Source organism: Aythya marila, assembly GCF_965140915.1.
Source record: "Aythya marila genome assembly, chromosome: 10".
NCBI lineage: Eukaryota > Metazoa > Chordata > Aves > Anseriformes > Anatidae > Aythya > Aythya marila.
In genome coordinates, this window is record NC_139051.1 from 15,120,908 (window position 1) to 15,128,934 (window position 8,027).

The 8,027-nt window shown below is 66.4% G+C and overlaps 1 long non-coding RNA gene across 1 annotated transcript; it reads right to left on the reverse strand.

Annotated features, from left to right (window-relative positions):
* Nucleotides 1-2,758: 2,758 nt before the first annotated feature.
* On the reverse strand, nt 2,759-3,089 carry LOC309881628. Its single transcript, XR_014318164.1, has 3 exons — nt 3,061-3,089; nt 2,868-2,970; nt 2,759-2,776 (listed from the first exon to the last, which is right to left on the reverse strand). It is a non-coding gene; the product is annotated as an uncharacterized lncRNA (long non-coding RNA).
* Nucleotides 3,090-8,027: the final 4,938 nt, after the last annotated feature.

Sequence of the window (8,027 nt, forward strand, 5' to 3'; positions counted from 1 at the left end):
TCCAGATAGGTGTTTGGACCCGCAAAGGAGGCTTTGGACCCTAAAATTCAGGCCTCAGCTCCTAGCATGAGGATTCGGGAATATGGAATGAGGGGTTTTCCTCTCAAATAAGGCCTCGGCATCTAAAAGGGCCGCTTTGCACCTTACGATCAAAGTGTGGACCCTAGAAATTGGGCATGTTGCCCTAAAATGGGCAGCCTGGTCCGTAAGAGTGTGGCTGGAAGCAAGAAAAATCTGACATTGGATCCAGAAGCTAGGTTAAGGGGCTATAGGAGGGAGGCCTCGCCATCTAAGAAGGCCGCATTGCATCTTATCATAGAATTGTGGATCCTAAAAATAGGGAATTGTTCCTTGGAAGTGGCAGCCTGGTCTCTAAGATTGATGTGTAAGCAAGAAAAGGCCAGGAATAAGTAGAGGTTACCCTTTCAATCCAGGCTTTTGAGCCCAAGGAAGAGGCTTTTGCCCTAACATGTGAGGCCGGGGCCTAAAAATGTCAGACAGCACAGCCTGCCCTCCTCACTCTGGATCCAAGAGCGATGCTTTGCTCCCTCCAGATGGGTGTTTGGACCCGAAAAGGAGGCTTTGGGCCCAAAACCTCAGGCCTTGGCCCTTCGAATGAACATTCTGAAACTAAAAATGAAAGAGGGTTCCTGTCAGCTAAGGTACTGCACCCTATAAAGGCAGCTTTGCAGCCTAAAATGAAACTGTGAGACACCAAAGTAAGGCATTGTGCCCTAAAAATGATGGCCTGGGCTTGAAAACTGAGGAGGTAAGCCATCAAAAGTCACCTTTGGATCAGCATGGAGTTGCAGGGCCCTGAAAAGCAAGATTTGTTCACTAGAACGTAGAGCCTGGGGCTCAATTCTGAGGGGTCAGGAGATCAAAAGACGACTTTGGATCCCAAGTGGAGGTGCTGGACCCTGACAATAAGGCTGTGGCAGGCAAACAAGGAAACACGGGGGCCAAATAATGAAGATCCTTTGGATCCTAAACGAGGGGTGGACCTCAAAGTAGTGAGGCTTTGGACTTTAAAACTGGGGTTTGGGACCATCCAGCCCAGAGGCTTTGAGGGACCAAAGAAGCCTTTTAGGATCCACCACCTTTTTTCCTGTTCTTTCTTTTCTTCCTTTTCTTTTTTTCTTTTACTCTTTTCTATTACTTAATTAATTAGTTAATTAATTTTTATTTTTTCAGACCCAAGGCCTCTGGTTCTGTGCTCAGAGCCTCTTCTTTGGGACACAAAGCAGTGGTTTTGGTTTCCCCCTACTGGTTTGAAACTGCTCTCGGCCGCTGTGCTTCAGAAGAGCTGGCCTCTGGAGGGAAGGCACTTGGAGACTCTCTCCCCAGTGCTACAGCGCCTGGCTGTCCTGGTGCAGCCTGGCAGCATCCCAAAAGGACGCTCAGTGCTGGCCAGAGTCAGAGGGGGCAGATCCTTCCTCCGGGCAAATGGTGAAGTGGAGAAAGGCAGCACTCCAGCACGCCCCTGCTGTCCCAACAGGGTGCTGGTTTTCCTCAGGTGGGCAGCCGAGTTCCAGCGCGGCCGCTCTCTCCCTGCCCCTCCTGCAAGAGGCAGGGGGAGAAAATACGACAGACACATGGAGCTCGAGGGTTGAGATACAAAGAGTTTAATTAAAGGGAAAAGGGAGAGGGAGGAAAAAAATGAAGGGACGGGAAGGGCAGGGCAGGGCAGGGAGGGGCAGGGCAGGGCAGGGAGGGGCAGGGCAGGGCAGGGCAAGGAAGGGAAGGGAAGGGAAGGGAAGGGAAGGGAAGGGAAGGGAAGGGAAGGGAAGGAAAGGGAAGGGAAGGGAAGGGAAGGGAAGGGAAGGGAAGGGAAGGGAAGGGAAGGGAAGGGAAGGGAAGGGAAGGGAAGGGAAGGGAAGGGAAGGGAAGGGAAGGGAAGGGAAGGGAAGGGAAGGGAAGGGAAGGGAAGGGAAGGGAAGGGAAGGGAAGGGAAGGGAAGGGAAGGGAAGAAAATGGGGGAGACCGCGCGAAAGGCCAGAGAGAGGGCAAAGAGCGAGGCCCCCAGGCGTGGGGCGTGTGCGCAGAGCTGCGCTCCAGGGAGGGCTGCACGGCGCCCCCGGGGCTGGGGAGGCACAGCCTGCGTGTAGCTGAGGATGCTGCTGGCCAGCTCTGATGGCAACGAGGAGGAGGAGGCCACTTTCCGCGCTCAGGGCGCTCAGGGTGGCCCAGTGGAGCTGCGGCTGTGCCATCCCTGGCAGTGTCCCAGGCCGAAGCGGGGGTCTTGGAGCAGGCTCGCTGCTGGAGAGGCGCCGGCTGAAGCCCTGTTGTTCATGGGCTTCGGGAGCTGCTTCGGGCGTGCCCCCGGCACGCAGAAGGCCGGAGAAGTGGAGGGAACGTGCCCGGGGAGCGGGGCTGCGCCGCAGGCAGGAGGAGATGCCGGGAGCTTTCCAGCACGCTCAGCTGCCTGCCGGGGAAGAGCGTCGCCTCCTCCACGCCTTCTGCAGCCTGGAGCACAGCTGCCGAAAGCTGAAGCGCGAGCGTGGCCATGGTGCTTGCAGGATCAGCCCCGTCTGAATCGCCAGCGACGAGACCGACTTGCAGGGGTCGTTTGCCAAGCCTCGCAGGGCTGAGAGAACAGAGAAGGAGAGGCGAGGTGACGGCCCTGCACCCGCAGAGCGCCCGGCCCCCCGCCGACGTTGCCCCCAGCTCTCCGCACAGCCAGGAGGGAGCAGGGGCCAGGCTCCTGCCATCCCCCTCCCTGGCTCACCTTGGCAGATGTCCTGGCGCTGATCCAGCAGGTGCCTCCCCACGAGCCCTGGGGACACACGGCCTGTCAGCGCCCCCGGCTGCTCCCCGGGGCGCAGCACGAAGGCACAGGGACGGGGGACCCCAGGCTCGCGGCTCACCAGTGAACCTCACAGCCTCCCGCCGCAGGGGCTCCTGCGGGCTCTGCAGGTAGGGCAGGCTCTGGGTCAGGTACTCCTCTGCTGCGCTGCTCCTCCTGGCCAGCTGCAGAGGGAAGGGCGCGGGCTCAGCGCAGGGCGGCCCCGGCCCCGGCCCCGGCCCCGGCCCCGGCCCCGGGTGCAGAACTGTGCGTACCAGGCACTCGCCGATCTCCCAGCTCTGCAGCGTCTCGGCCAGGTGCGCCAGCTGCCTCCAGCGCAGGACGCGCGCGACACCAAGGAGGGCTTCCCGGGAGGCCTGCAGAACAGCTGAGATGGCAGCAGAGCCTGGGCAGAAGACCCTGCTCCCCCCCCCGCAGCCCCTCCGCAGGGAGGGGGCCTCAGTGGAGACTAACGCTGCCAGCAGCTGCAGCACCCCTGGTGCTCGGGGGCCCCCAGGGCAGGGCAGGGCAGGGCAGGGCAGTCGGCATCGCCCTCCCCCGAAAATGCCCACCTCGGCCACGCTCTCGTCCTGGTCGTGCAGGTGGAAGGACAGCGGGAGCAGGCTCCTGTGTGCCACCTGCTGCAGCTTCTCTTTGCTGCCCTCCACCAAGCCCAGCGTGTCGAGGAAGAGGCGAATAGAGAGAAGCCGCACCGTGCTTGACTCCTGGGGAGGGCGAGAGGGGGACATCGGTCCCGCTGGGGGCAAAGGCCCCGAGCCCCCAGAAGCGCTCCAAAACGAGCCTGCCCAAGGGCTCGCAGTGCCCCGGGCTGGGAAGCGGGCAGGGAGAGCCCACAGCGGGCTGTCCCAGGGACGCAGCCATGGGGACGCAGCCTTACGTCGCCAAAGAGGGCTGGGAGCTTGCCGGCCAGCTCCAGAGCCGTGAGGCTGAGCGTCCTCCCCTCCAGGAGCCGCAGCATGGTGCTGAGCACGGGCAGAGCGACAGCGCGGGTGTCGCTGTCTGCACCCTGCAGCTGCTCCGTGATGCTCGGCAGCAGGACGAGCGCTCGCCTCGCCTGTGTGAACAAAACACCTTCCTTTGGGGAAAGCAATGACTGCCCCCTGGGCGACAACACTCTCCCAGCCCGCCCAGCGCCCCTTCCCCTCCCCGCTGCCTGGCGAGGTGCCGAGCCACAAGAGCCCGGGGCCAGCCCAGCCCGAGCCGCGGCACTCGTGGCGTTGCCGGCTGCCCCCGCTCACCGTGGCCGGCCTCTCGGTGAGCCCCAGGATCGCCCTGAGCACCAGGCTCTGCATGCCCAGGCACGGGCTCCGCAGGTAGCTGGCAAAGAGGCTCACGACGCAGTCCAGCTCGTCGCCGAGCTCTGTGCACTCCAGCAGCTGAAAAGGACGTGGGGCGCAGTGCCGGCTCAGCAGCAGGAATGCCAGGGCAGGAATGCCAGGGCACGGCCAAGCCTGGCCCCGAGGCCCACGTGGGCTCGCTGCTCCCGCTGCCCCTGCTCACCTCGCTGAGGATGACCATGGCCACCGTCTCCCAGGAGGAGGCCTCCATGCGGAGCAGCTCGACCAGCTGGTGGATGATGGTGGCGCGCAGGCTCCTGGGCAACTCCTTCATTTCCCTGGCAGGGAGAACGGCAAGCAGGCGCCGTCAGCCCCGAGCCGGGCGGGCCCAGCTCTCCTGGCTTTGCACCGCTCTCTTTTGGCACCGCCCCAGCGGCCACGGGCACCCGTGCTGTGGCAGCACTTCCTCCGAGAAGCCCCTGTCACCTCCAGGGCTGGGATGGTGCCGACGAGGGGCTCTCACCTGGCCACCACCTGCACGCCCCAGAGGTGGCTCTCGGCGCTGAGAAGCGCGGCCCAGCCGCCCTGCGCCTCGATGGCCAGCACCTGGCTCCCCAGGCCCACGCTGCGGAGCAGCGCTTTCAGGGCCTGCACCGTGGACCTGCAGGCAGAGAAGGGCCCGGGTCACGCCGGGAGCCCCAGCCCTGGGCTCCTCTGAGCAGCAGGGGCCGGGGCTGTGGCACCTGACGGGAGTGAGCAGGTCCTGCGGGTGCTTCTTCCAGAAGACCTGCACCTCCTGCAGCGTCAGCTCCGTGGTGAAGGACACTTGGAAGAGGAGGGCCAGGAAGAGCTGGGGGAAAATGGCGTTGGCCTCCCCCCGGCTGGTAGGCAGCAGGAGGATCTCGTGGAGGGGCCTTGCTGCCTGCAGGAAGCACCCGGAGGCGGAGGCGTGGGCAGGGAGGGACAGAGGAGGACGGAGTCCCCCAGGCTGGTGCCCCAGGGTGCGGAGAAGGCTGGCAGGGGCCAGGGGAGGGGAGCGGGGCCCCTGCCCCTGCCCCTGCCCCTGCCCCTGCCCGACGGAGACGCAGACGCAGACGGGCAAGCGAGGAACTCACGGCCAGGGCCAGGACGCGCGGGTGGTCCTCGGTGGAGGTGGATGTCTTGCAGCCAGACTGGTTCATGAGGATGCGGAGCAGCTCCCGCAGCACCCTCTCTGTGCCTGGGGGCTCAGACACCGTCGCCCTCCACATGGTGACGGCGACGCTGCGGGAGGGACCCCCGGGCTGTCAGCAGGGCCGCCCCCGGCCCCCGGCCCGGCTGACGGCTTTGGGGGTGTGCGAGAGGAGCCCTGCTGGGCCCCGTACCTGGTGCAGGTCGGCGAGCACTGCAGCAGGCTGGCAACCGTCTCCCTGGGGCGCTTGCTGGCCAGCAGCAGCAGGGCCCTGTCCAGGCTCTGAAGGGCCAGCGCGGCTCTGACGGACGGCAGGCTTCTGTAGATGGCCCACACGATGTGGAGCACCTGCCGGGGGGACACGGCTGAGACCGGGCCGGCACCAGGGCAGGAGCTCTGGAGGCTGGAGCCGTGGCCGTGGCCGGGGGTGCTGGCGGGCACCCACCTGTCCCGAATGGAAGTCGGTCTCTGCCACCAGCACGTCCACCATGTGGGCAGCCAGCTCGGTGCTGTGGGGACTCGGGGCTCTCATGCTCTCGACGGCGGCGAGGAAGACGCCCAGGCGCTCCGAGGGCTGCAGGTACTTCATGAAGATCTGTGGGAGGAAGGGCAGCACGTCAGCCACCCCGAGGGCTGCGACGGCCCCGCTCAGCCCTGCTGCTCCCAGCGCCCCAGGAGAGCTGGGAGCAGGGGCTGGGCGACGGCTGGGGTGCGGCCGCGTGCGGGCCCCGTGGGGACCGGGCTTTGTCGGGGACGGCGCCGGTCCTCTTGCTGACGTCGCAGGGCCGGGCTCTCCTCCGGGGCTTGGGGCTCGGGGCTCGGGGCTCGGGGCTGGCGCTTCTCACCATGAGCATCCTGTTGCTGTTGCTGTCTTCGGAGAGCCGCAAGGACAGCCGAGCTCGCCAGCTCTGCCAGCCCTGCGGCTGCTCGGCATCCTGGTCCCACAGCCTTGTGCCTGGAGAAAAGCGGACACAGGGTCTGTCGGCGGGGGGGCTGGGGACCTGGCAGTGGCAGCCGGGGGCTCGGGCACAAGCCTCCCTGGCAGGAAGGGGGCATGCCAGAGCAGAGCCGGGGGCAGCGCGGCCAGGGAGGGCCCGGGCTCTCGCGCTCAGGGCAGGGGGAACGGCTCGTCAGCCCGCGGCAAGGCAGCCGGGCTCGCTCGCTCGCTCGGGTCTCTCCTGCTGAGGAGAGGGGCCCAGGCGGCCTGGTGCTGGCCTGGCTGTGCCGGCGTGCCCGTGTGTGGAGGGACCCGGCCCGACGCGGCTCCTCTCACTTCTTTGCTGCGTGATGAAGAGGCAGAGGTGGCGCACAGCCTCCGCTGCCTCGTGGCTTTTTCCCTCGTTCTCGCAGGTGCAGCACAGGAGGAGGTACCCCACCAGCCTCCCCAGCATGGCGAAGCGGTGCTTCTCGGGGTGATGATGCCTCGGCACTGTGGCTCCTGCTTTGCAGGAGCTGACCTGGGGAGAGAGGCAGCGCGGGACCACGGCTGAGCGGGGCGGCAGGGCCCCAGCCCCAGCCCCGGCTCTGCGCAAGCCTGGAGGTGGGGAGAGCCGCGGCCGTGGAGCGAGGCCGGGGGCGCCGGGGCTGCCTGCAGCAGGGGCTCCCTACCTGGGGCAAGGAGCAGCTGGTGAGGAAGGCGGCCAGCCTGGCGATCCGCGCCATGGCCCTCTCCTCCACGGCCTCCGGCTGCTGCTGGGTGAAGGGCAGCAGGAGCTGGGGGGAGAAAAGCTGCTGGTGTGCCCGCAGCACGGGGCACTGCTCCTTCCCGTTGTCCCCCCGGACAGGGTGTCCCCCAGGCGGGTGGCCGTGTCCCCGTCCTGCTGAAGCCCAGCCTTTGCCCAGCCCCACCTTCAAGATGTTCTGCAGCTCCAGGAGGCCGCGGGCGCCGGCGCTGCTCACCAGCGCCTGCAGCAGCCTGTCCAGGGCTTCCACGGTCTGCAAAGAGGAGGACAGGGCTCGGGGCGCCCGAACGCGGAGCAGTGGCAGCCCCAGAGCCCGGCCCGTGCATACGCTGGAGTAGAGAGACGTGTCCGTGTCCGTGTCCGTCCCGTCCTCGTGGCCAGGGAGGTGGAAGACCCTGCAGAAGCAGGCGTGCAGGAGGCCGTCGGTCATGTCCTGCGGCAGCAGCCGTGCTGTGCTGCAAGGGGAGGGGGGCAGAGGTGAGGAACGCCCCCTGTGCGGCACCCTGTGCCCCACTCGGGGCCCCTGGCCGGGAGTGGCGGCCAAGCCCGCGCTGGCCCAGGTACCTCATGGCGGCGATGGCGAGCATGGCTTTCTGCCGCACCTCCGTGTCCAGGCGGTCGCTGGGCTCCTCCTGCAGCAGCGCCTGCAGGGCACAGCGCGACGGATGGCACAGGGCAGCGTCCCCTGGCCAGCGAGCGGCTCCAGGGGCTGGCCTACAGCCTCCAGGATGGCTGCCCCGTCCCAGACGGCTCCCGGGGCTCCCCGCTGGCCCCTGCAGCGGGAAGGGCCGTGCCCAGCACCCGGCCAGAGGGCAGGGCGTCCCCTCACCTCGATGCTCTGCGCCACCTCCAGCTGGCAGAAATACAGCGCGTCCCACGTGCGGGGGTCCGCGACGGCGGCTTGGCAGGCGTCGCAGACGGAGGCCAGAAACCTCAGCTTCTGCGCCTCTCGCTGAGCCGCGCAGGGGAGAGACGAGCGAGCGGGTCAGGGGAGCCCAGCAGGGGCTGCCCGCAGGAGGCCAGCAGCCGCGGCACAAAAGCGAGCGAGCGAGCGAGCGGTACCTTGGGTCTGCGGCTGCAGCAAGCGCGGA